At 38.4% G+C, this 27,674-nt stretch overlaps 1 pseudogene; it reads right to left on the bottom strand.

Moving 5' to 3' along the window:
• Nucleotides 1–6,585: 6,585 nt before the first annotated feature.
• Nucleotides 6,586–6,703, bottom strand: LOC140552653 (5S ribosomal RNA; annotated as a pseudogene).
• Between the last annotated feature and the right edge of the window lie 20,971 nt (nt 6,704–27,674).

Here is a 27,674-nt window from a genome sequence, read left to right as displayed (position 1 = left end):
ATCAAAGTTACACCTCTGAGAACACAAGCTCTTCAGATCTGCTCTTGAAACAGCAGCTACGTCTCCTACATCTCCTACAGAAACATCTACAGAAATGGTACATTTATCTTCTGAAGTGTATTTTTATTAAAGTAGACTAACTTTCTAACTGTACATAATTATTAAATATTCATATTTTAGTTTCAGGATTCGAGGAATCGTTCTTCTGCAGGTCAGTACGGCCTCAGGAGGAAACTAGTGCCTACTAGACGGCTGAGAGAGTACTTGGAGGAAGCGGCTGCAGCTAAAAGTAGAGCTTCTAAGCCCGAAGCTCCAGAGATCTCAGTATAGGCTGCATCTCCAAGTCTGTCAGTACTCCTCAGCAGTCACACAACAGCACAACCTAGAAACCCTTCAACCATGATCCTCCCTCATTTAATAAACTCCTCCTTCAGAGTAGAGGTAGTAAGGCCCCTCTGTAGATGTGTTTTTAGGTCCAAAAACAATCAGGTTCCGAATCTTCTTGTTGTGCTTCTTGATTCAGACTGTTGTCAGTCCACCCACTGCTCCTGACTCAGCTCCACTGGTAGAGAGAGCTCCCTGCTGGTCCTGTGGTGGACCCTCTGCTCAGAATTCCTTCAGGACATCTCCGTCCTTACAGCCTGCAGCTAGACTGAGAAGGAAAGCAGCGTCTGTGGGAGGAGCGCCGCTGTCCCACCCTGAGTATGGAGGTCCGGCCTGATGGACAGGTCCATATCGCAGAGGTCTTCAGCTCACCCACTGGGACAAGCTTCGCCACTCACTTTGAACTGGATACAAGCAGAGAGCCAATGCCTAAGCAGCCCAAGAGGAAGAGGAGGAGGCAAAGACACTGAGATCAGGAAAAGCAGCAAACATGACTTTTAACCCCTTTTTACTATTTTAACTACTTTTCTTCTTATTCTTATTCTTATTATTATTAAAATGTACTTTTTTCTCCCATAACCGTTGTACTGTCATGAACTTTGGCACAGAAATGTGCAATTGTGAAATATAAGAATAGAAGAATATCTTAACAGAACTGTAAATGTTATGTTAGGGTTCACACCCTAATATATAAACCTATTCTAAAACTGAACTGAGCTTATAAATTTCACTGAACCAAACTTCAACAAAGTACTGATACATACATAACATGCTTACCATTTGCACTATGATTATTTGCACAGCTGTACAGATGTTAAGTTTCTGTAAATGTTTATATCATATCTGTACGTAATAGTTCGTATATGGATGTCTACTCAGGCTACATATTGATATACAGTATTCAAACCTGTACAAGTACAGATTTTCTACAGCTCTTTATTACTTTTTAAACTTAAGATTTATTTTATTTATTGTTTAGTATATTTTCCTCTCTTAGTGTAATACTTGTTAATGGTCTGTTTTTTTGTTACATGTCATTCTTGTGTTGCTCTCACCAAGTACAATTGTAACATAGTTGGTGGAATAAAGAGATTCTGAGATTTGGGGTTTACTGTGTAAAGTGGCCTGTTTTCATCTATTTCCAGAGGTAGCACATTCCAACATCTTTCATTACACTAGTTTTAATAAAGTATGAGGACACCACATATTTGGGACATAGGTCATCTTCATTCATCTTTAATCAATTTCAAATGCATTAATAAAAGGCTATTCATCATCAGCTGCCAACAATGCCTCCCAAAACCTGTGAAAAATCTCTACTCAACTGTGGATTCCATCTTCATCTAAAATGGTTTAAACTGGTTTATGCTGTTTTTTCTAAAAGGGCAGTTTTTCAAAGGTTTCTGGTCTTTTCTCTTATACTGTAACACCTGCTGGTGCAAGGTGCGTTTTATTGATGTCTGTGTGTCTTTTTACCACTTAAATAGTAAATAAGCCTGTTGAAGGAATGATTGTCCATAAAATACTCTTATGTATTTTGAATGTATTATGAGTTCTTTTTATAAAACAAGCAGTACATTCAAATACACCAAATACATTAATAATTAATAAATACAATAAATTAAAGTCTAAATGAACTAAAATAAAGACAACAGTTACTTATTAGTATTACCTTTATTCCTTTTTTAGGAACCAATATTCTGTAGACAACAGTAAACAATTATTTAATATTTAAATGTACTTTTATTCTATTATAAATGGATTATTCTAATATATATATTCATTATGTAATATAACATAATTATAATATTATTTTTATAAGCACAGTTTATGCTTACCTGACATATCGAGAGTCTCTACACCCAACTTAACGACGTGTGAAAGAAGCGTCATCTAGCGGTTATTATATGTCAGTAAAAGCTTCCTTGTATAAAGACTCAGCGCTTCTAGGTGTAAGTAGGTCAGACCGGCCGGTGCCGTGACACCTCTATCCCCCCGACTGTCCCACTGGTTCAAATATTGCACGTGATTAATTGCCCATCTTCACACAGCTGTCATACTTATATGCCAGATTAAAATTTATGGAAAGATATTCATTAATTATTACTGAGATGTTTTTATCTGAATAAAGTGTTGCTATTTATTTTTTATTAATCAAATGTTAAACATTAGCATGTTAAACTGATGTAATATTGTTGTTGCTACTCTGGCATTTAAAATTGATACCAACAGGTAAATCTAGTTATCGTGCACTTGCTGTGGGCTATCGAGCTAACCTTGTGCAAGATCAGCAGATAATTGGTCCATTGATCCAAATAAAATAATAAAGCAATAAAAAACAACTACCACTAGATAAAACACACTGTGAGAGGGGGGGGGGCAACTCGGCTGGCTAAGCAGTAGCATGCTAGCTAATACAATCCAAGCGAACTTGTAGTGAGGAGAAATATCAGAGACCCCCTACTGAGGACTTTATATGACCTACACTATTAGACATTATTCTAAAGGGATTAACCAACTGATTATCCCCTCCGTTTTGTTCGGACCCTAGAGGCGCTCAACCACAAGTCCAAAATGAATGGGTCCATACGGAGCTTTTGTGCAAAAGTAATAATGATCCTACATTTTGATTTAGATAACTGCTCACGTTCTCCACACAATACATCATAAAAAAACTCAAAACACATTTTAATCAATTATGAGACATAATTCAAGACATCAGTGAGTCTGACCAGCCAATACGCAGATCAGTTCACCAGTCAATCAGCACTCAGCAGCCAGAATGGTAGCGGTTTCTGCTCTAAATCTGTTTCCTGTAGGGCAGGATGTGCACGCTATTACATTTTTTTCTTATTAATTTACGTAAGGATTTCTTCTGCTTTAGTAATTAAAGATAATTCCTGCCTGAAAGACCAGAAAAAAACATTCAAACATTTTTAACCACTGAAACTGAAGTCCTATAATTGTTGATTAAAAGTGTGTTGAGTTGTTTTCCTCTGTTGTGTGTTACAGTAAGAGATGTTATCTGTATAAAAATGATGAATCATTTATAAATTACAATTTTGAACAGCTTCATATAGATCCATTGTTTTGGACTCTCTAGCGCCTGAACAAAAGACATCGAGTTGTAGGTTACAATATTCTCTAATATGGATTTTATCCCAGTATTATAATATCAAATAATAGATCTAATATCTACAATATGAGAGGGTCTCAAGTAATTCTTGTTCCTCCAGCAGCAGCAGAGTCACTGGGTCAAACGAAACGAGCCTCATCATTTCTTTTCTGATAGTTACAGTCAGTTACAGATTCTGGCCACTAGACGGAGACAAAGCGCCAATTACACCGGTGTTTGTTGTAGCGTCTCTGTTTCTGGTAAACGTGTTATTTATAATGTATATGTAGTGCCACCCACAGTAAAACATCATAGTGCAGAATGAACACAGACTCTAAATGTGTGAGATTTTAGCTTTTATGATTCCTTTAAGACTAAATAAACAAATAAATAAATAATTCTCAGAGCTCTTCTGCTCCACTAAACCAACTGACCCCCGCCTGCACTGGTCTTACTGGGAGGTCTGTACTGGTTTTGAGGCAGAGCTGCTGGTAAAGGAAAGTCCAGTCAGCAGTGAGCTCCTGGCATTGATCCCAGTGCAGCTGCATCAGTGGACCTGGGTCGGAACCCTCCTTTATGACATCATCCATGGCGTCACAGCGAGGCTCAGTGCAGTGCGCCATTCTCTCCAGTAGGTCAGGGTCAGTAGGTGTCCTCCTCCTGACCTGACTTTACATGGTTCTCTGTTTATAGGAACTTCCAGTCGCTGTTGGAACGAGTATGAAGTGCGTTAGAGTGGGAGAACACTGAAGAACTGAGCAGAAGAACCGAATGGAGGCATCAACTCGGTGAGTCCAAACCTGTTTCCAGTGGAGCTGGACTGTCCCTTCCTCATCTCTCTTCATTTCTTCTTCTAGATGTTTATTAGGGAATCTAACGTATCCTGTTAAGATCCAGAATCAGACCTGCCTGTCACTGAAAAACTCTAATAATGTCATGTAAGTGCTGTAGACATTGTCCCCAGTAGAGTGGGTGGTGTAGTGACTAAAGAACCTGGGGCTTAAAGAAACAAAAGACAAAAGACAGAGAAGACAAAGACAAAGAGGAAAAAGAAGATAAAAAAGAAAAATAACACAAAGACAATAAAAGAAGAAAGACAAAGAAGAAAGACAAAGAAACCAAAAAAAAAGACAAAGAAGACGAAGACCAAGAAAAGGAAAACAAAAAAATAGAGGAAAAGACAAATACTAAGAAGAAAAAAGACAAAGATAAAATACAAAGAAAAAGAAGAAGACTAGAAGAAAAAGACAAAAGACAGACAAACAAGAAAAAGACCAAGAAAATAAAAGAAAAGATGAGGCATTCATGGAAGGACTTCTCTTGGAAAGGAGACTTGTGACCAACGTCTTTTAGTTGCAATAATGAAACATTTTATTCCAATCAAAAGTACAGTGTGGAGAGAGCCTGCCAATTCCTGGTGCCCCTCTGCTCTCTCTCCCTAGACAGAGGACAACCTTGCGTTTTATACCCTACTACACATCTTATGTTGTTGTACTGTTCCCATATGCAGGATGTCCGCATCTTATCCATAAGGGATATAAATCAGCCCCCACCATTGTTTAACATACATGGTCTATGTGGTGAAGACACAGCTTCAATGGAAAGTATGTCCAATCTAAACAACATCCTGTATTTGTTCAGTTCATGTAGTTTATCAAAATAGGCCTGGGAATGGATCTCGCTCTCCTTTCCCAAGTCTAACCCACAGGCCTCACTATATTATTTCTCCATACCATTCCTTCAGGTCTATGAACATCTGCATAGATAATGAATATCCAACATAAGCTTTAACTGTTAGAAAGATTGGAAAAGCTTGCAACACCTGGTATTCCCAGACAGTCTCCCATTCAGATTCTAACCAGGCCCAAACCTGCTTAGCTTCTGAGATCAGAGGAGATCAGTTGTTCACAGGGTGGAACTGGGTAAGCAGAGGATCACTGAGAACTAGAACATTAAAATTTTTATAGCTGAGGCCATATTTGTTCAAAACCAAGTAAAAGCATTCCATTTCAACACATCAACAACAAAAACAACACAAAAGAGTTTAAAATACATATTTGTGCGAAAGATATAGATATAGATATAGTATTTCAGAAATATAAGCTTTAATTGTTCGCAGGATTGGAAAAGCTTACAGCACCTGATATTCCCAGACAGTCTCCCATTCAGGTACTAACCAGACCTGATGCTGCTTAGCTTCTGAGATTAGATGAGATTTAAGTACGGCTCAGCTCGACCTGCCGCCCCTCAAAAGCCCGGAAGATAAGCGTCCAGGCTTTTTTCTGTCCTGGCACCAAAGTGGTTGAACGAGCTTCCTCTGGGTGTCCAAACGGCTGAGTCGCTCACTGTCTTCAAACACAGACTGAAGACCCACCCTTCCGAGAATACTTGGGCGAATCCTTATTGACTTGTGTTTAGTAGCGCCTAAACTTAGAAGTATCTTTGAATTTTTTGTCTATTCAAACTAGCTGAGGTTTTTCCTGGGGAAAATAGCAAAGCACTTTTGTAAGTTGCTCTGGATAAGAGCATATGCTAAATGCCTTAAATGTAAATGTATACCCAGACAGTCTGCCATTCAGGTACTAAACAGGCCAGACCCTGCTTATCTTCTCAGATCAGACAAGGTCAGGCATTCTCACAATGGAATGGCATAAACAGAGGAAGACTGATAATCTTAGCATTCAAATTTCATAGCTGAGACCATATTTGTTCAAAACCAAGTAAAAGCATTTCATTTCAACACACCAACATTTCCAACACTAAAGAGTTTAAAATACAAATTTGGGCAAATATATAAATAACATGAAAATGTAAACTTGAAATGTTTGCAGGATTGGAAATGCTTACAACACCTGGTATTCCTTGACAGTCTCCCGTTTTGGGTGGAATGGCGTAAGCAGAGGATCACTGACAACTAGAACATTAAAATTTTATAGCTGAGACCATATTTGTTCAAAACTAAGTAAAAGCATTCCATTTCAACACATCAACAACACAAACAACACAAACGAGTTTAAAATACGTATTTGTGCGAAAGATAGAAAGCACATGGAAATATTAGCTTTAATTGTTTGTAGGACTGGAAAAGCTTACAACACCTGGTATTCCCAGACAGTCTCCCATTCAGGTACTAACCAGGCCCTATTTTGCTTAGCTTCTGAGATTAGACGAGATCAGGTGTTTTTAAGGTGGATTGGCTTAAGTGGAAGCTGCCTGAGAATTAGAGCACTTAAATTTCATAGCTGAGACCATATTTGTTCAAAACCAAGAAAAAGCATTTCATTTCAACACACCAACATTTAAAATTGTTTACAGGATTGGAAAAGCTTACAACACCTGGTATTCCCAGACAGTCTCCCATTCAGGTACTAACCAGGCCCTATTTTGCTTAGCTCCTGAGATTAGACGAGATCAGGCGTTTTTAAGGTGGTTTGGCTTAAGTGGAAACTGCCTGAGAATTAGAGCACTTAAATTTCATAACTGAGACCATATTTGTTCAAAACCAAGAAAAAGCATTTCATTTCAACACACCAACATTTAAAATTGTTTGCAGGTTTGGAAATGCTTACAACACCTGGTATTCCTAGACAGTCTCCCATTTCGGTAATACCCAGGCTTGACCCTGGGTAGCTTTGGAGATCAGACAAGAGCAGGAGTTCTCAGAGTAGAATGGCAAAAGCAGAAGCTGAATGAGAAGTATAGCATTAAAATTATTTTTAAAACATTTTTGTTCCAAACCAAGTAAAAGCATTCCATTTCAACACATCAACATTTACAAAACAAATGAGTTTAAATTACCAATTTGTACAAAAGATATTAAGCACATGTGAATGTAAGCTTTAACTATTTGGAGGATTGGAAATGGTTACAACACCTGATATTCCCAGACAGTCTCCCATTCAGATTCTAACCCTGCATAGCTTTTGAGATCAGAGGAGATCAGTCGTTCTCAGGGTGAAACGGCATAAGCAGTCAGGATCACTGAGAACTAGAACATTACATTTTTATAGCTGAGGCCATATTTGTTCAAAACCGAGTAAAAGCATTCCATTTCAACATCAACAACACAAACAAGTTTAAAATACATATTTGTGCGAAAGATAGAAAGCACACAGAAATATTAGCTTTAATTGTTTGTAGGATTGGGAAAGCTCACAGCACCTGACATTCCCAGACAGTCTCCCATTCAGGTAGTAAGCAGGCCCAATCCTACTTAGCATCTGAAATCAGACAAGATCAGGCATTCTCAGGGTGGAAGTGTATATGTAGAGGTGGAAGAAAACTAGAGCATTAATATTTAATAGCTGAGACCATATTTGTTCAAAACCAAGTAAAAGCATTCCATTTCAACACATCAACGTTTAAAACACAGAAGAGTTTAAAATACAAATTTGTGCAAATGATATAAAGCTCATGGAAATGTCAGCTTAAATTACAACACCTGGTACTTCCAGACAGTCTCCCATTCAGGTACTAACCAGACCTAACCCTGTTTAGCTTCTGAGATCAGATGAGATCAGGCATTTTTAGGGTGGATTGGCATAAGCGGCAGCCGACTGAGAACTAGAGCATTAATATTTTATAGCTGAGGCCATATTTGTTAAAAAAAGTAAAAGTATTCCATTTCAACACATCAACGTTTAAAACACAAAATAGTTTAAAATACAAATTTGTGCAAAAGATATAAAGCACATGGAAATGTAAGCTTTAAATGTCTCCAGGATAAGAAAAGCTTACACCTGACATTCCCAGCCAGTCTCCCATCCAAGTACTAACCTGGTCTGACACTGCTTAGCTTCTCAGGATGGGTTAAACAAATTCAATTAAGCACCTCCCCTATTGACCCAGGTACACTTCTCACTCTGTGTAATCAGGATGTGCCTGGACAAACATCCCGATAAACACATTTAACGTGTAGCAACACTAATCTCCACCATACAGCATAAGGTAATTTACACTACACTGGGCAACATCTGAAATCTGGATTCACTGCTCAATATACACTTTAGACAGTGGTATGCATGCTTTTTGGTATCATACACCCTTCAATTATAGTTATAAACCAATGAACTCCACTGTTTAACAACCTAACTCTCCTCCCCATCACTCTCTCTGTTAGGCCATTCACCATCATTCCACCTAAACGAGGAAGAGAATAGAGGAAAATGAACAGAGGGCATAATAAAAGTTTTGGGAGGGTTCCTTCAAAATAGGTTGGTTTACAGATTACTGATCACCTGATTACATCGACCTGTAATCTAATCCAAGAGATCCCTAAATTAAATACTTGCTTTTTTAAAGCCACATATTCAAATGAATACAGAAGGAGAACTTTCTGTAGAAATTCACAGGAAAGCATCCTGTGTGACTCCACCAAATACCAAATGAGCTCATCTCCAAATCTTCTGTCCTCATTCAAACAAACCCTCTGTCTACTTAATGATCTACACCATCACTGCTGGATCCACACCTTCTCTCCAAAATGGGAATTTTACATGGAAATAAAAAAAATCACACACCTGTGCTCTTAATTAGCATCAGAGAGAAAGATCTACACAACACAGCGTCAATCAGTCAGCTAATTCTACAGCAGTGCTAGCTCCTCTACATGGATGCAATGGTAATTTTCTTCCTTCAGGAGCTTCTTTAAAGCTTTAAAGTGTTTTGAAGCTGGGAGAGGATTTACTGCTGGGAGGAAGAATTTACACTGGAGAGTGAACTTTTCCTTTTCACTTTAAAAATCAACTTCTCCACAGGGGGCGCTGTTACACTCAGCTAGCTCTGTGTGTAAAATCCTTAAAATTACAGAACACTGAAAGAGCACAATTTCACTGCAGTGACCCTGTCTGACCTGAACCTGAACGACCTTAACAGATTTTCTATAATAAAGATCTAATGGGTTTGATCTCCTCTTACTCCTCACTCTGGTCTTCACACTGTAAGCAGCTTTGTTTCTGAGAGAACCACAAAGGTTTTATTCTGAGAGATTTATTAGCTTATATTTTCTAAAGGGGTGAGCTCTTACTCCTGTAGGGCGCACTTTTAAACCCAAACAGTGTGTGTTTGAGTGCTTTAGAGAGAGGAGGTGAGTTCTGTCTCCCATAGCAAAGCATCACAGTGCAGAATGAATACAGACTGTAAATGTATAAGATTTTAGATTTTATGATTCCTTTAAGACTAAATAAACAAATAAATAAATAATTCTGCTGAGCTTCTGCTCCACTAAACCAGCTGACCCCCACTTGCACTGGTCTTACTGGGAGGTCTGAACTGGTTTAGATGCAGAGCTGCTGGTAAGGGAAAGTCCAGTCAGCAGTGAGCTCCTGGCTCTTGCAGTTGCATTAGTTGACCTCGTTGGGAACCCTCGTTTGTGACTCTCCCTCACTCATCTCTCCTCTCCTTATTTCTTCTTCTAGATGTTTATAAGGTAATCTAATGTACCCTGTTAGGATCCAGAATCAGGCCTGTCTGTCACAGAATGACGTCATTGATCATCAAAACAGAGAGCACAGACTAACATTAGTTCACCTTTATCCAGTTGATCCCATAAAAAAAAACTAAACAATTTTTTTATAACATAATCTTTCCTCTGAGCCCATACCATATCATAACAATCAGAATTAATTTCTGCACCAACCTTTCTTTTATATTTATATATACAGTATAATAATATATATATATATAAAATAAACAAAATTGTTGGTACCCCTCGGTTAATGAAAGAAAAACCCACAATGGTCACAGAAATAATTTAAATCTGACAAAAGTAATAATAAATAAAAAATATTTGAAAATGAACAAACAAAAATCTGACAGAATTATTTTAAAAAGTAAACTCAGTTAGTATAGATCTGCATTATAAGCCTGTCTTGATGCATTACTCCCCTGAAAATATGTAGAATGAAAGTTCATTGTCCGACTATTGATATTGTTTTTTTTAATATTTTACTTGCCTTAGCTAGAACATATTAAACATATCTGGCACTTGTCTGACAACAGAGACTCACATAAAGACATTAAATTAGGAAATCAAAAGGCAATTGGTCTGCTGGACACCACACAGTGGTGTGTCTTGGCTGCCCACTTTATGATCTGATTGCCCAAAATGCATTTTAAAATTAAGGGTGCTTTCACACCTACATTATGTGGACTGTGGACCTGGACTGATCAGTTTGATCCCAACTGGTGTGAAAGGTGCCGCGAACCATGGCCCGAACCAAAGGTCCAACATTTAGTAAGACCAAACAGATTTGGACTTTTGTTCCAAGTACAGGACGTTGAGACATATTATCATCAGTAGAATAAAAAAAGAACCATTGTGTTGTGCCAAAACCTGACTGCACTTCATGTGCAAGCTTGTCATGCAGCCGTTTGGGGTCAACAGATTATGCTGGAGATTTCTGTATCTACTGCAACTGTAGATGAACTCTTATTTCTAAACATAAATAAAAGGAATCAGAGGGTAATCTATTACGCTCATTCTGCTGCAAGACATGTGCACAAAAAGGGAAATGGATTCGGGTAGGGAGGCAGAAATAAACATCTGGAAAGGCCACTCGTCAACGTCTGACACACGCCCTTCTTCAAACCATCAAGTACAGGGAGACTCCTGTAAGTGATGTTGATGAGACGTAGCAAAGTTCTTTATTGCACTCGCTAAACTATCAGAGCAAAATAAATCAAGACTTTCAGGTGTAAAATGCCTTTAAAATGGATTTCTAACATCAATTAATGCAGTGCATGCATATCTTCACATCAAATAGCTTAGATCTTGCAGATCTTGAAGTCACATTGTTTTCCTAGAGAAATCAAAATAAATATTTTATGAATATTATTGTGACAATTTCATTAGGCACAAGTATTTTCTGCAGATTTCATCATTTCTATACACAGAATAATTTATCCCTTCAGTTTAGTTTGGCAGTGCATTGGTTAAGCTAGTAAAAGTAAAAATAAAAATACTGGAACAACTTGAAATCTTTTCCAAATTGGAAATGATAATTTTTTAATTATTATTTTATTTTACAACATTCATTGCTTGGCCTGAGAACTGTGATTGATTCCCCACTCACAAGATCGGTGCTGCCCTTCTACTGTTCAACACTGGAGAATAACTAAACCAGCACTAACAATTCATACTGGTCTATTTCTTTCAACAGTGCAGGACCAAGAGTCGGGTTCCACTTATTGACTAAGTAGCAGAGGATTGTGATCAGATAGGAGAGTTACTGCAATAGTAGATCAGTTGTCACCAAATCTCCTGGAGACTATCCTGATTTCTTGGATGGTTGATGTTTAACTCACATCTACAAACACTTTATTTAATGAATATAAGCAGCCATGAATGAGATCAGTCAGATGGAGTTTGCAAGACAGTAACACACTAAAACACAAGTACTGAGCTCAGACCAAGCTAAACTGTCACAGCTGATCTTAGCACCCCATGGTTAGTCGTTACCACCGTTAGTTTGTGCAAAACTATGAAATGAAACGAGAAACAACTTTATTTTTTTATTAATTTTGATACCTTTCTATTAGTAAATCTAAATCTACATCTGAAAGAAGAGAAAGACCTTGTCTCCTTACCTGTTAAATTGATGATTAAACGATTTAGCTGCTAATAGAACACAAGTGCAGTCATTCACTCTACAACACTAAATACATGAATCCCTGCCTTTTTTTCTGTTTCCCCTAAATGTGGCTACATGGCCATTTAAATAACAGTGCCCATCTGACCCAACACACACCCACTCACCCGGTTTAGTCCTCTTTGCTGCCATCTAGTGTGTGGTGTGGTGTGAACAGCAGTATAGGCTCTCATTTCTGTTACTGTACAATTTAAACCAGACTATAAGACTCTATGCTTTAACACAGGTCATAATATTCAACACATTAACAATGAAGTAGACTGACAAAGCTAAAATTACATTTACATAAAAAACTAACAAAAGCCTAAAATAGCGATTTCACTTATTAATAGCTGTTGGCGATCAAGTGGAGAGATGTTACACAGCACATTATGTATGTTCTGTATGTTCCTGCAGAGGCCTGGTCTTGTGTGAGCTTCATTACAACTCACTGTAAAAGCTCAGAAGAACACTTCCTAGCTTGTGGATACTCAACATTTACACCATAAAAGGCAAAGCTGCATCTTTTAGGTTGTGTAATACACTGCTCAAAAAAAATAAAGGGAACACTTAAAAAAACACAATATAACTCCAAGTAAATCAAACTTTTGTTTAATCAAACTGTCCACTTAGGAAGCAACACTGATTGACAATCAATTTCACATGCTGTTGGAGGCGCTACCAGGAGACAGGCCAGTACACCAGGAGACGTGGAGGAGGCCGTAGGAGGGCAACAACCCAGCAGCAGGACCGCTACCTTCGCCTTTGTGCAAGGAGGAACAGGAGGAGCACTGCCAGAGCCTTGTGGTGCTCATAGCCCAACACCGTGCAGGACACTTGGCATTTGCCAGAGAACACTAGGATTGGCAAATTCGCCACTGGCGCCCTGTGCTCTTCACAGATGAAAGCAGGTTCACACTGAGCACATGTAACAGACGTGACAGAGTCTGCAGATGCCGTGGAGAGCGATCTGCTGCCTGCAACATCCTTCAGCATGACCGGTTTGGCAGTGGGTCAGTAATGGTGTGGGGTGGCATTTCTTTTGGGGGCCACACAGCCCTCCATGTTCTCGCCAGAGGTAGCCTGACTGCCATTAGGTACCGAGATGAGATCCTCAGACCCCTTTGTGAGACCATATGCTGGTGCATTTGGCCCTGGGTTCCTCCCAATGCAGGTCAATGCTAGACCTCATGTGGCTGAAGTGTATCAGCAGTTCCTGCAAGATGAAAGCATTGAAGCTATAGACTGGCCCACCCGTTCCCCAGACCTGAATCCAATTGAGCACATCTGGGACATCATGTCTCGCTCCATCCACCAATGTCACGTTGCACCACAGACGGTCCAGGAGTTGGCGGATGCTTTAGTCCAGGTCTGGGAGGAGATCCCTCAGGAGACCATCTGCCACCTCATCAGGAGCATGCCCAGGCGTTGTAGGGAGGTCATACAGGCACGTGGAGGCCACACTCAATACTGAGCCTCATTTTGACTTGTTTTAAGGACATTACATCAAAGTTGAATTAGCCTGTATGTTTTTCCACTTTAATTTTCTGTGTGACTCCAAATTCAGGCCTCCATTGGTTAATACATTTGATTTCCATTTATGATTTTTGTGTGATTATGTTGTCAGCACATTCAACTGAATGAGAATATTTCATTCATTCAGACCCATGATGTGTTATTTGAGTGTTCCCTTTATTTTTTTGAGCAGTGTACAATAGTCTTCTCTGCCACAAATAAACATGAAGAGTCTCCTGAGTGAGCCTCCTTGCAACCATCCTTGCTTACTTTTCAGCTATATTTGCCCAGCTCACACAATGGTTTGAGGAGCAGCTGATCAGTTTGATCAGTTGTGCTAATGGAGAGAGAGTGGATTTTTGATCACTTAACTGACGAGGTCAATTAACTCATTACTGCCAGTTTACAACCTATAGAACAAAGCCCTTATTTTGTAAACTGGGATATGCCCAGGACTTCCCAATAATGCTGCATCTATAGCACCTGCACAAGTACCTGTTAAAATCTATACATGCACCACAGTTTTGCAGCACAATAAAGGTACAGGCTTACATCTTGACATCTTGATGAAATCTTCTGGATCTTCTGAGTGTGGCAGACCAAGCAAGGCTGCAGTTGTTCTAGAGGATATTATTAGAGTTATGTAATTAGTGATTAAAATATTATGACAATCATGAACAGTGATATTTTACCCTCAGCAGATTATGTACTTACAGTTTTCTCAGGGCAGACGCAGTTTCTTTTCATTCATGACTGCTGCTTTGTTCACCTTCAGCTGTTGTTAGGACACGATCATCAAGTAGGTGGATAAAAGACAGTAAAAGGTTTGTGGTGAGGGCACTTTTACTCTTTTACTAATCACCTTTTACTAATCTGAGGAGACACGGACAGACATTAAATAACATATTTGAATAGGATATACAGTATAGAGTAAATCTGACATGACTTGTGTGACTGATTACCTGTCTCTCAGTGAGCAGACCTGACCATCTCTCAAGGACCTCCTTCATTGTTCCTTCGTATTTTGTACAAATTCCACATGGGATTGGAAAACAAACTGTTAGACAGTTTTGGTCAATTTCTCTTAAACCCTGTGTCCTACACTTATGACTACACTCATAGTTTTTCATCATATGAGACGATACTGCTAAACATACTTCACTTCATCCACAGTTTCAGCCTTGAGTTCTGACAATCTGTATCTGTAAAACAAGAAAATTCATAATTGATTAAGACAAATAAATGGCAAAAATAGTGGAAAGAGTACATTTCACCCAACAATAATCCTTAAACCATGGGCTCTTAATCCACTAATGATCTGAGCAACCTAACCAGTAATATTTGACAGGGGACTTGATTAGCATCTTTAATATATAACAAATCTGGATGAGACTACAGCTCACCAAAGGAGGAGGAGAGCTAGTTGGCTACAGTACAATTTATGCAAACCAAGCCATATTTGTGTTGAACACATGGTAGTTAGTTTGCTACCACACCACTGTTCAGCTATTTTTCAACCAATTAATTTTCATACTGGAATGGAAAAGCCATGGATCTGGAGTTCCTTGTTTGGTCATACAAAATCTACAGCACACTTTAAAGACTGATGACTAATAAGCAATTCCTTAGTCTTTGTAGGCCTACTTAGAAATCCAAGTGAATGCTCACATGAGGTTTGTCTGGAAGGAATAAATATTATTCACAGTGATTGTATTATTCTCACCTCATGTGGTCCCTCAACACCTGCCGAGAAAGCCCTGCAGCGCCTCTATTTCCTGCAGAGACTGAGGAAAGCTCACATTCTTCCTCCAGTCCTCACCATGTTCTACAGGGGGACTGTGGAGAGCATCCTAAGCAGCTGCATTATTGCCTGGTTTGGGAATTGCAATAGCCCTTCACCACAACCTGCTCCATTTGTACTACGCTGGGTAATGTTAGAAATAGATGCTAGCGCTTGCCGGGACATATTGGCCTAATATTGGCTGTACCCCCAACACCTGCCACTTAACTCTTAAAGCGTAAGCTCTCGCCTTAGAGAGGCAATTAAGTTTTATTCTTGCAAAAAATAACGTCTTAACACAATATTTAATATAGGAACAAGGAGAACACTCTGTGAGCTGCATGCAGAAGAACCCTGAGACAGACTGGTCTTCCTGCTCCGTTAGAGATGAGGCATGTTTTACCATGATCTACCATAACGTGTGTAGATCATGAGGCTGTCCCCAATGTGCGATATGTCAATTGTGTGTGTATACCTGGTGTCCCCAGTTCTAGAGTTGATTATAAGCATGGATGTGTAAGAGGATTTTAATGCTCTGTTTGCATGAATTATTTCTTATTTGTTTTTATGCTACAGGTATGGCTGTCTGGAACTGCAGAACTTGTCCGGAATGCAGTGATTTGGCAAAGCAATGTGAAATGCTCTTGCTTCAGCTTGCAGAACTTTCATGTGACATATCCAAGATAGACAAATTGGTACATTATATAAACTGTGTATTGCTTGTAATCTATATTGTTTCTGTTAATTAAGATTTTATTAAATACCAGACTTTCTGGTTGTGGTGAAGTGTGCTTTAATATATTTAAATGTCTTCTTCTTATGAATTTCCTACCTTTACAATACATCTTTATCTGTATAGGTGTGTTCCTTATGTTTTGCTCTTCCTGTTGAGAGAAAATATGGTCTTTTCGAACATTACTTTCATGTGGTTTCAACTTGTTATCAAATGGTTATCTTAATCCTTTGTCTCACCTTTTGTTACCCTTCATCTGCTGGCCTAAAGTGGTCACTCTCTCTCTTTGTATACCATCAACCCCCCCTCAACTTCACCCACCTCCTACCTCTCTTTAAACTGATAAATATCACCCCCTACTGTTGATACTCCAAGTGACCTATTCTTCATCCCCCTCCTACTCCTCCTTAAACTCCTCTTCATCAACCTTTCTCCTCCCAGAATTTCCAATGTATATAAGGCCCTCTCAAAATACCCCTAATCAGACTGGGTTGACCGTGACCGATCGAGTTGTACATCTCTGTGTGTATCAATAAACTCATCAACACTGAAGATCCAGTCTCCTGACTCCTGAATCTGTCTCCTGGACGCTGGATTTCTAACACTGTGTACTATTTGTTACTATTAAATTAGAGAAGCTTCATTTAGAAGATTGTGACATGTCGAGCCTGCAGACCCAGTCGCAACAGAGTCTGTTAAACCCGACTCTATAGCACCTCCTGTATTAGCTGTCACTCCCAAACAAGTACAAAAAAATCATACAGAAATAGAGTTCAGCTCAGCTAGTTAGTGTTACCAGATGGTGTTCTGCAGTGCATTTCATAAAGCAGGAGGTCTCATTTTAGCCTGATAACTGAAGCCCAAAGTCAAGGCTATATAATAGCACAATACAACTCTTTCTCAGGTCAGAGAAACACAAGATTGATCCAGCCAATCAGCAACAGGTGCCATTCAACACGTACCAGATACACCTATGAGCAGTCTGCCCTGTCCCTCCTGCCCAATCCCTTTCCCTCATCCTCTGCACAAGTACGAATGACCCCTGTTGCTGATTGGCTGGAACAGTCTCGAGTTTCTCTGTTCGAGGTTTTTAGGTCGCTTTTCGTTTACAGAGCCAGGGCTGAGGAGTAACACTGGTCTTTACTCCATCACAAAAACAGAGTGGAGAGTGAGAACATTTTGCTGAATTTTACAAAAAGCTTGTTGAATTGAATGAAATTGAATTCAAACACACAGATGTGGAAAAAATGGAGACTCAGCATCAGCTCTGGACACAACAGAGTCCCGCTTGAAGACTGTAAGGAGAAATGAAGAGGGGAGAGAAGGGGAAAAGCACAGACTCTATAGAAGAGCTCAGAAATAGGAGCTTATTTTAACAGGGTTACACACCTTATAATCACCACCTCTACTCAGTGAGGAGTCGTAGTTATTGTAGTTATTGTATTGTCTTTTTAGTTTAATGTTGTGACCTATTTCTGCATGTTGTGCTTTTACAGTCTGTTCTGTACTGTATTGTTTTTCTTCTGGTTTTGTTTCATGTTGCTCCTTTTGTTCTGAAAAAAACACCATTTCATTTCATTGTGTACTTGTACAGAGCTGAAATCACAATAAAAGCCACTTGACTTGAACTATTAGAAATGTAAGAATAAATCACACTTTATAACTTTTTAAAATGTGACTATGTAACTGAATATTTCTTTCTTTGCTCACATATTTTCCTGCATTTCTACATTGTTAAATGCATGATTAACAGTATTTGGCAGTGATATATCCACATAAATTGTTTTTTTTTTTTTGGTAAATTGCAGAAGATTCTGCAAATTTTGTCAATAAAGATTAATTAATTTTTACAGATAGTTTTGTTAAAAAGCCACAACAGCTAAAAGCTCTTTCCACACAGTGCTGATAAGGAACGTTTCTCATGGAAGGCATATCTCACACCACCTACTGCATGGCCTCCGTCTGCTACAGTGGAGCTGCCGTACTCCACTGTCACACAGATAGTCTGGAGGACACATATTTTAATATTAAGTACCTAAGAAGCTAAAATGTACTTTCAAACTATGGTACAACTGTGTCCCCTTTGCAAAAGTTACCAACATGTGCTTTTAGAGACAGCACCCAGTGACAAGCCTTTCTGGACCCTAGTGTGATAAAGTGTACCAGAAAGGTCTTTCAATGCTGTTTATATAGTAGTAAACATCCTCACCTTTAGCATTAATAAAACGAGCATCAGAAACAGAAATCCATCTTTATTAGGTTTTTGGAGGTAAAATGTAAAGGTTATAAAAAATTATCATATTTTATCCTAACACGGCAAAGATTTTGCCGATGCAAAGGTCTTCTTCATGAGGTCCTTCACGATCTTCAAATCAGGTTGTGTCTTCCTGTCCTTTTTATGCAACACCTTAATGGGGTCCTCAGACGTTGCATCCTCTCCAACAATGCATGATTCCTTCATCAAAGACACAAGTTATCAGTCCCAACCAAAAAAAGAGAATTACTCAAATCTCTCCACCAATATTACACCAACTACTCTTCTGTGACCAACAATAATAAAATGATTCTTAAACAAACTTACATCACCATTCTCCTCAACATCCCTCAGGAAAGGGCTCTTCATTATTAAAGCTTTGGCAACTTAAACATACTCTGCATTGGTGGGATTCCTGCACGCCAAGAGCAACTAAATGAATCAAATGTGTTCAGTAATTCTGTTCATCTAACATAATCAGATGTATCCTATGTAAACATTTAGCCACTCCTTGGGGGATTTTCACAAAGCAGGATTTCTCAGTTTAGTAAGATAATATAAGCCCAAAGTCAAGCCTATCCAATACGTAAAGAGCTGAGGCACATTTTGAAAGGGGGTTCAGTTCCTAATCAGCATCTGGCACTAGGACGTGGCCACTGCATTGCCCAAAAATGCCACCCAGATGCTAATTTTAAACTTGTCAGGGGCTCGTGCGAATGGCATCACTTAGTTTTTCTAAGTGGTTTTCCCCTGACAAGTTTAAAATTAGCATCTTATAACTATAATATAAGAAAGACACTTAACCCTTGCAGTGCAGCCTCTTATAAGACAAGAGTCGAGGCTAACAGAGAGACCTTTTTAAAAAGCCTCAGGTAACCTTAGCTGTAATTGACCCAAATTAAAGCTTAAACTGCTCTAATTTAGTGCTCACTTGACTACATACATTTAGAGCATGTAGGACTAGAGAAAAGCTCACTGACTGCTAAAGCTGGAGTCAGGAGAGCACTTCAGTGTTAAGCTAATCTACGTCATTAGCAGCCTAGCTTGCACTTAACTCCAACCCACAGACCTATTGCTGAACTAAACATCAAAACAGCTGTTTCTTAACATGACTTCCAAATCTGTTTCAAATAGAAGAGCTAAGATGACCAGGATCTTCCTGTACAGCTTTATTGAGAAGGTAGCACTTGCTAACCTAGTGTGTGTGTCTTCATAGTGCGGAGCATATTCTCCAACAGATCCTGAATAGAGCTGAACTTAGTGGTTAATTGGTTGATTGAACACAGCGCTGACAGGGGTAGGTGTAGTGTTTCCAACTGCTCAGTAAGGAAAGGAGCTGTTGTCTGTCCTAAAAGTTGCCAGAAGTCGCTAAATGACGTCATCGCCTAATTTGCATAATTGATCATTTGCTTGTGTTTGAAGCTGTAGAATAAAGGGATAACAAAGTGAGTACAAACACCCTAAATCTAAATGTGTTAGAACGACAAATGAACTCTGAATAAATGAACACAATTTTTAAAAAATTATCCTTTAAAAAAGGCTTCTACTTCACAAAATATCTTCATGACCTGTGTTGTTAAATGTTAGAATATGAAATTGAATCAAAAGACTGTTGTGGGGTGAAACTGCTACTGTACGTTTAACCACAGTGTTTTTGTTTCCTTTTTTTTTTTTTTTTTGAGGTGAGTGAGTGACTGAGACTGGGTAAGTTAAATGCAGTGATTTATTTTCGGGTCTTTCTGAAGACTGCATTTATATTTACATCCCGCTCTGTAAATAGGGGGCAGGGTTAGGTTATTTTGCATTGTGGCCATGGAGCCGTGTGGGTCTGCTCTGACTGTGAGACATAGCACTGTGGGTGTTGTGGGACGGGGCTCACGGCAGCACCCGCTGCTGAGGACAGTAACTGAGGAACATGTGTGTTCACCTCAGAGTCTCAGAAAGTCTCTAATAACATCAGAAATAGTCACTAGAACTGTCGCTAGCGGGGTCTGAAAAGGAGAGGGGAACTGCTGAAAGGACAGCTAGCAGATTAGCAGCGTTGTGGATTTCTGGTAGCAGTTCTGGCAAGGATGGTCCTTTATCTCCTCCCGGATGGAAGTATAGGCTGGAGTGAAAAATGTCCCTGATGATTCTACGGGCTTAAATAGGGAATTTTCGAACCTACTGCTGAATAGAAATGATTATCATGCACTGTTTGGTGGAAGTGCTCCTATTTCATGACCCACAAAGTGCACTACATAGTGAAGAGGGAGTGATTTGAGACGGGGCCTCGGGAGAGTAAACACTGAGCGTGCTGCAGTATCAGTTTCAGAGATGAATCTTTAGGAGTGTTTCTGCCCTCAACTCTGATGCAGGTAACTCTCAGGTAGCTTTGAGGTTTGAGCTGCTTACAGAGACACAGCACCACAGGTGAGACACACTGTGTGGTAAGACTTCATTCTGCGGCTCACAGCACGCTGACTTTTGGAGGTATCTTCCCTGGTGCACTGTACTGATTATGTTACGGCGCCACCACGCCACTACTGCCGCAATTACAGTTATAAAAGCCTGAAATCCATCGAGTGCAGCATGCAGTTTTGTCGAGAACTGGTGGCACAAACTTGTACATTTTACATTTGCTATTCCCTTGTTTACAGAGTGGGCATTCAACAGGAAAGCCTGCAGTGTTACTGAAATGATTTCAGTATGTAATTCACTATATTTGAACTGTTCAGCACATTGTAACAGCACATGATAATACTGATAACTATATAAAAATGTAATGTTACTATAATCGTGAAATTATATTTTCATACCGTTTCAGCTCTAGTTTTGGGTGATTGGTGCACGTTTGTGTAAATACACTCATGTTGGCATCGAGCAATTTGGAGGACGCAACTGATATTTCTCCTGCCCTCGGTTACACAGTTCTCTGAGCACACATGGGCGCTGCCAGGGATTTTGGCCCCTAATGAAAAGATATTACCCCACAACACTAACAATTCTGCCAAAACATTTTATTAACATTTTTAGGGCACATACAACACGGTGGGTCGGACTGAACAACCAGCACCAAGAAAAGGTTTCAGAGCAGAGGTTGTTTAAAAATGCTAGAATTAATTTCTGTGAAGAAATGAAAAAGCAGCAGCTATGCTACAGTGCCCCCGCGGCTTTACGGGCATCACGATTAATGTTACCTCACTAACTTTGTTAAATAAAATATAACAAATTAACACATGGATATAAATGCATTAAATTACATTATATTATATTATATTATATTATATATATATATATATATATATATATATATTTGTCACGAAAATAAAAAATATATATTGTAAGACCTTGGCACAGCATTTGCCTTACAATGACAAAATATTTATAGAAGACAGTCACACATATTTCACACAGATTTTGTTGATTTCAAAACATACTAGGTTATTCTAATATGTCTTCATATCAGATATGACCATTGACAGAATAGTGTTTTTTAGCTGAAAATGCAGTCATTTTGATGATAAGTTATGTGTATTGATTTGTAATTAGTGTATTTATCAGTGTTGGCTGAGCTCAGGACTTTTATTCTAAAAGGTTTTTTTTAGGTCTCATTGGGCCTGTTGTGATGTTACTAAGGTCTCATTGGGCCTATTGTGCTGGTTCTTTAGGTCTCATTGGGCCTGTTGTGGTTTGACCTTTAAGCCACTTGTTTATTGTCTATTTTCTATATTTGCATAAAAAATCCTATAACTTAGGCCTACTTGAAGCCATAGCTGACTCCAGTGTTGTGACAGGGTTTTTCCATGGTAATTCCTACTCCATCCACTATGTGGCAGTATATTGAAAGTAGACCAATAAGTCAAAAGGAGGGAAACCTGCAGCAGCAAGGTGGTTTAGCTGTGGCTGACTTCAGGCCTCACTGTAATGGAGGCCCTTACTGGTGGAACTATAGGTTCTAATACTCATGGTAAGTTTGATATTGTTTAATTCTTTATATATTCAGCCAAGCTTTGTGTAAGTTTTATTTGTGAGGTTTTGTGCTCTTTGGCTTTCTTGTTTTCTGTTTGTTTGTTTTTCTATTTGCAGTCCTCGCAACCAACTTGCCCTTCATATGGACAATGGGGTAAACTTTACACACAGAGGACAGTAGGACAAGGGTATCACTCCCGAATTTACTCTCAGCAACTCAAACCAAGGACTTTCATTGTACAGACTTTCCTTTCACAAGGAAACACCCAGAATTATAAACTTCAGAAAGAAGGATGTCTGAAATCCAAACCACGTCGTGAGAGCTTTCCAACTCCTATGTTTTGGATTGTTTCTATGGACTCCAAGTAAGTACTGTTAATAAGAGGGTGAGTGCAGACAAACTTTTACCCCCCTTCAAGCACTAGTGAGCAGTCCACAATTTCTGTCTTTCCATCACTCTGATATAGGTTAATCTTAGTCTCATCTGTCCACAAGACCTTTCTTCAGAATTCTGTAGGCTCTCTTAAGTACTTTTTTGCAAATTGTAAGCAGGCTATTCTGAGGGTAGTAGTCATTTCAGATGTGTCTCTGTACACTACAGCTGATTTTAGATTTATATGCTATATGGATGTTTCACTGGAACAGTATTCGGTTAAAATATGGATATAATATAAATCTTTATCTCTCTGAGAGTTTTTGGTTTCTGCACACTATTCTTGGCTATTCTGATTAAATATCCTTGTCAAAATGGAAAGTCTGGAATGTTGAGGACATATAATGATTGTAGTTTCTCTAGTTTTTCATCGGTTAAAAAAAAATGTTTGAGATTTTAGGATCAATAGAGCCAATATCAAACTAACTTGACTAAGCTTTCCAAACTTTTTTTTAGCTCATTAGTAAGACAGCCAGAAGCATTTTGTTGAAGTTTCATTTACTAGTGTTTGCAAATGCAGCTTCTCCTAGTCTGAGAAATATGTGGAAATAGTACCACTGGTGAAAGTGGTGAAATTGGGTATGGGGAGTGAGATAATGCGCAGCCATGTTAACAGAGCTTAGAAAGTTTTTATGGGTGCTATCCTGTCTCTCCCTCTAAAACTCTTCTCCATCCGTCCATCCACAATGCTCTTTCTGTCTGTCTGTTTATCCTCACTGATAGGTCTTCACTTGCTTACCTGCTGTTTGTTTGTTTCAATCAAATGATTTTTAGCCGCTGGACCAGGAATAATGGAAAAATCAGCCAAGTCTAACATTAAGTCTAAATAGAAATAGTTTATTTCTAGTGTCTTTTGGACCTAAAAGGAGAACCTCTATTTTGTTACTGCTAAGAAGAAGGAAATTCTGTGATATCCAGAGTTTTATATCCTTCATGCAGTCCTCAGTTTTCTTTAATCTAGATTTATCATCAGGTTTGTCTGATATATAGAGCTGTGTGTCATCTGTATAACAATGCAAATTAACATCATGTCTGCTTATAACTGTGCCCAGTGGTAACATGTACAATGTAAATAATAGCGAGTCTTGCAGAACTCTATATCTTAATTTGTGTAATTTTAAGATAAATCTTTTACCTTTATGAACAGATAGTATTCAGTTAGATAGAACCACGATAGGGCTGTTCCTGTGATTCCAACCACATTCTCTAATCTTTCTAGTAGAATAGTGTAATCTATTGTATCAAAGGCTGCACTGCGGTTGAGTAGGGCTAATAAACATATGTACCCTTGATGAGAGTCAAGAAACAGATCGTTTGTAATCTTCACTAGGACTGTCTCTGTGCTACGATGGGGTCTGAATCCAGATAGGAATTTCTCATTCATGTCATTCTTACTCAGGTATGAGCAGAGTTGATGGGCCACAGCTTTTTCCTAATATCTTGGATATAAATGTTAAGTTCAAGATGAGTCTGTAATTAGACAATACATTAGAATGAAGATTTGTTTTCTTGATCAAAGGTTTTATAACTGCTAATTTAAGGATTTTGGGTACATGCCCTAAGCTAAGGGATGAATTTACTATTGTTAAAAGAGGTCTGATTATAATTGGGAGTATTTATTCTAGTATTTTTTAGGCAATTGGGTCCAATGTACAGTTTGTGCAATTTGCTGAGGAAATTTTATTTCTAGTTCTGGATGTGGAAGCGGGTAGAAGGCTTCCAACCTTTGTTCCACAATGAAGGTATGTTCTAAAACAGCTACACCAGGCAACAGCCATGTTTGATTTAATAAGGAGGGTTGGATTTATGTTTTAATGCATTCTATTTTAATATTAAATAGTCCATAAAAGCATTACTGGTTAAAGAAGATGGAATCTGGGGTTGAGTATCTGCCTGACTTTCAGTAAGTTTAGAAATCTCACTTAAAAAGTACTCTGGAATTTGTTTTGTTATTCTTGCTCAGCGAGGCCAAATACGCTGAGGGAGATTTAATAAGGGCCTAAGGCTGTCCTTCCAGACAGAGTGGAACACCTCTAGTTTGGTCGTCTGCCATTTCCGCTCTAGTTTCCGCACTGTTGGTTTTAAGGTACGAGTTTGATCACTGTACCACTGTGCGAGCTTTTTTTGCTTTGTCGTTTTACATTTAAGCGGAGCCACTTTGTCTAAGGTTAATTGATGGGTATTTTAAAGACTGTTTTTTATTCTATCTTGCTCTGTTTGGTCTGATGGAGTGTAAGCTAGGTTCAATAGATCTGGGAGGTTTTCAGTAAACTGTACAGCAGCCAATGGGTTTATTGCGTGTTTTAGAAAGTGGCAAGGGCCAAATGAACATTTTTGACCTAAAATGTAGCTCATAGGAGATTAGATAATGGTCTGATATTACTACGCTTTGAGGTAGAATATTTGGATTATCAATGCTAACACCCAGGGTCAAGACTAAATCTAGGGTGTGATTACAGTAATGTGTGGGTCCAGTTATGTTTTGGATTGCCTTTGTTAATGGATTGTCTGCTTTTTCAAAATGTATAATAATGTCTCCTACTATTAGAACTTTGTCACTGCACACTGCCAAGTCTACAGCATGACTAAATTCTTTTAAAAATTCAGAGTAGGGCCCTGGAGGCCTATAAATATTAGTGTGAATGCATTATTATTTGTGACCGGAATGGATATATTAATGTAGAGAAGTGAAGGTGTTAGTGTTTTTGAAAATCATGTGTATTCTGGTAGATTATGCATACTCCACCTCCTCTACCTGATAATCTAGGGATATATACATAATTATAACCTGCGGCATGGCTACATTTGGTGCTAAATATTGATCAGGTCTAATTCAGGTTTCAGACATCTAATTTCTGATCACTTAATTTCATGTACAATGACTGCTTTCTAGTGTAAGCCCATTAAGTAGACAGAGCTTTAGGTCTGAGGTGGTGCTGTTATCGTTTGAATGTGAGAATTTAACACTAATTAAATTATTAAAACAAGCTGGTTAAATTTTTTGGGGCACAGACACCGTCTCAATACGCTAAAACCTGACAACTCAGAGCAGGCCACAGACAGAGAAGCTAAGTCTGTGAGCTGCTTTGTGTTTTTTTTTTGTTTTGTTATGTTTTTTCTTGGCCCCTTATTCTAGCTAACATAGCCTCATATGATCTCAATAGAACTTAATAGAAGAGCTGCTTGATAAAGATAAATTTGATAAATTTGGAAGATTAAAGCAGGTTCTTATAGAATTCATTAAAGACATCATCGATACCCTTAGAAAATGTTATAAGAGAACCTCCTGCTCTTATTGCTGGAATGATGTGGACAGAGCATTGTTCTTTTAACTGTCTAGTGTTAGCCCGTACAAGGGTACAATAAAGTGTTAGCTGGGTTTCAGTATCATAATTACCAAGCACTAATAACTTTTTTACACTTTCTCCTCCAGGGAACACCACTGCTCATGGTGGCTGCTTGACCAGAAAGGAAGATCTAGGTCAAGGTCAGCCATATTTCCTGCGCATGTAAATCTAACTAATCACCTTATTGGCTGGTAGGTAAAATGTAATGCTTAAATATGTAAAATAATCTAAAAAAAATAACATTAATTATTTCTGGACTTAAAAAACTTTATTTTTCCAAAAAGAATGTGTCTGTATTTATTTAGTTTCAGTATTTATTATAAATCTGCTTATCTGCGATTTATTTATTTTTTAATTACAAATTCATTAATATTAGCTCAAATCTGCTTAATACTGTTTAATACTATTTACTTTTACTAATAAAATGTACTTTAATCAGGCTTTTATAACCTCGGTTACACTAGCCATAAGTCTGCATATTCCGTTTTTTTTATTGAAAATGTAATGAATTTGAAACTTACATTTACAAATGTTTTTAAATAAGCTTTCAGAGTAATGTCTGACCAACTCTTTTTCCATGCTATTTAGTTCTGCTTCCAACATTTTAATATAGTCATTGAGCTATTTTTCCCTTGTCAAAGTCTGTGCAATCATTTTACTCCTAATGTATGCTTTAGATGCCTCCCAAACCATTGCCACGCTGTCTGTGCTACCCAAATTAAAACGAGGATGGGTCCTCTGCAGGTTCTTTAGAAAATAACTCATCCTGTAGTAGAGATGTGTTCATTCTCTATCTACCTCTTCTAAGCCTGTCTGAATGTATATTCACACATAGCGTTGATGGTGCTATCAATGATAGCATTGGTTGGTCTCTGGGAGATCAAAATAAAAGCCCCTTATTGAGTAGGATTTATGGCAGTGGGAGTAAAATGTGTTTTCCCGATTTCTAGGATTTACCTCAATCAGGCCTTTGTCCTCCATCAGCATGTGAATGGCAGCTTTATCCTTTGGTGTTGAGATACCGGAGTATTTACTTTTATCTAATATCCCATCTAATCCCTGATTGAAGTCTCCTGCCAAAAGTATTTGTCCTTGCGCATTTCCCAATATTTGTTTGGAGCATAGATATTACATAGTGTTATTTACCCCCCGTTTATATTGGCTTCTATATAAATAAATCCACCATTACTATCCTTATACTCCTTCAGCAAAAAAAAAAAAAAAAGTTTAACCTCTTATGGACCAAAATATGAACTCCAATAAAAATAGAACTATAGTAAACATATCGATGTCAGTCTCTTTTAAAAATGTTTGCTTTATCATCCTGGAAATGTATTTCTTGAATGACTGCTATATCAGCTCTCATAGATATAAATAAAAAAAAAGATATAAACATAGCTTTTTCTTTTTCTCAGGGTTCCCACAACCATTAATATTCCAGGAAACTAACATAAGCACTGTTTGTCGTTCATATGATGAGAACAAAACTGAAATAAAAGATTGGCATAGCAATCGTCCCATGTCATCTGACCTTC

Source organism: Salminus brasiliensis, chromosome 3, assembly GCF_030463535.1.
Source record: "Salminus brasiliensis chromosome 3, fSalBra1.hap2, whole genome shotgun sequence".
In the NCBI taxonomy this organism is placed as follows: domain Eukaryota; kingdom Metazoa; phylum Chordata; class Actinopteri; order Characiformes; family Bryconidae; genus Salminus; species Salminus brasiliensis.
This window is presented reverse-complemented; position numbering and strand designations above follow the sequence as displayed.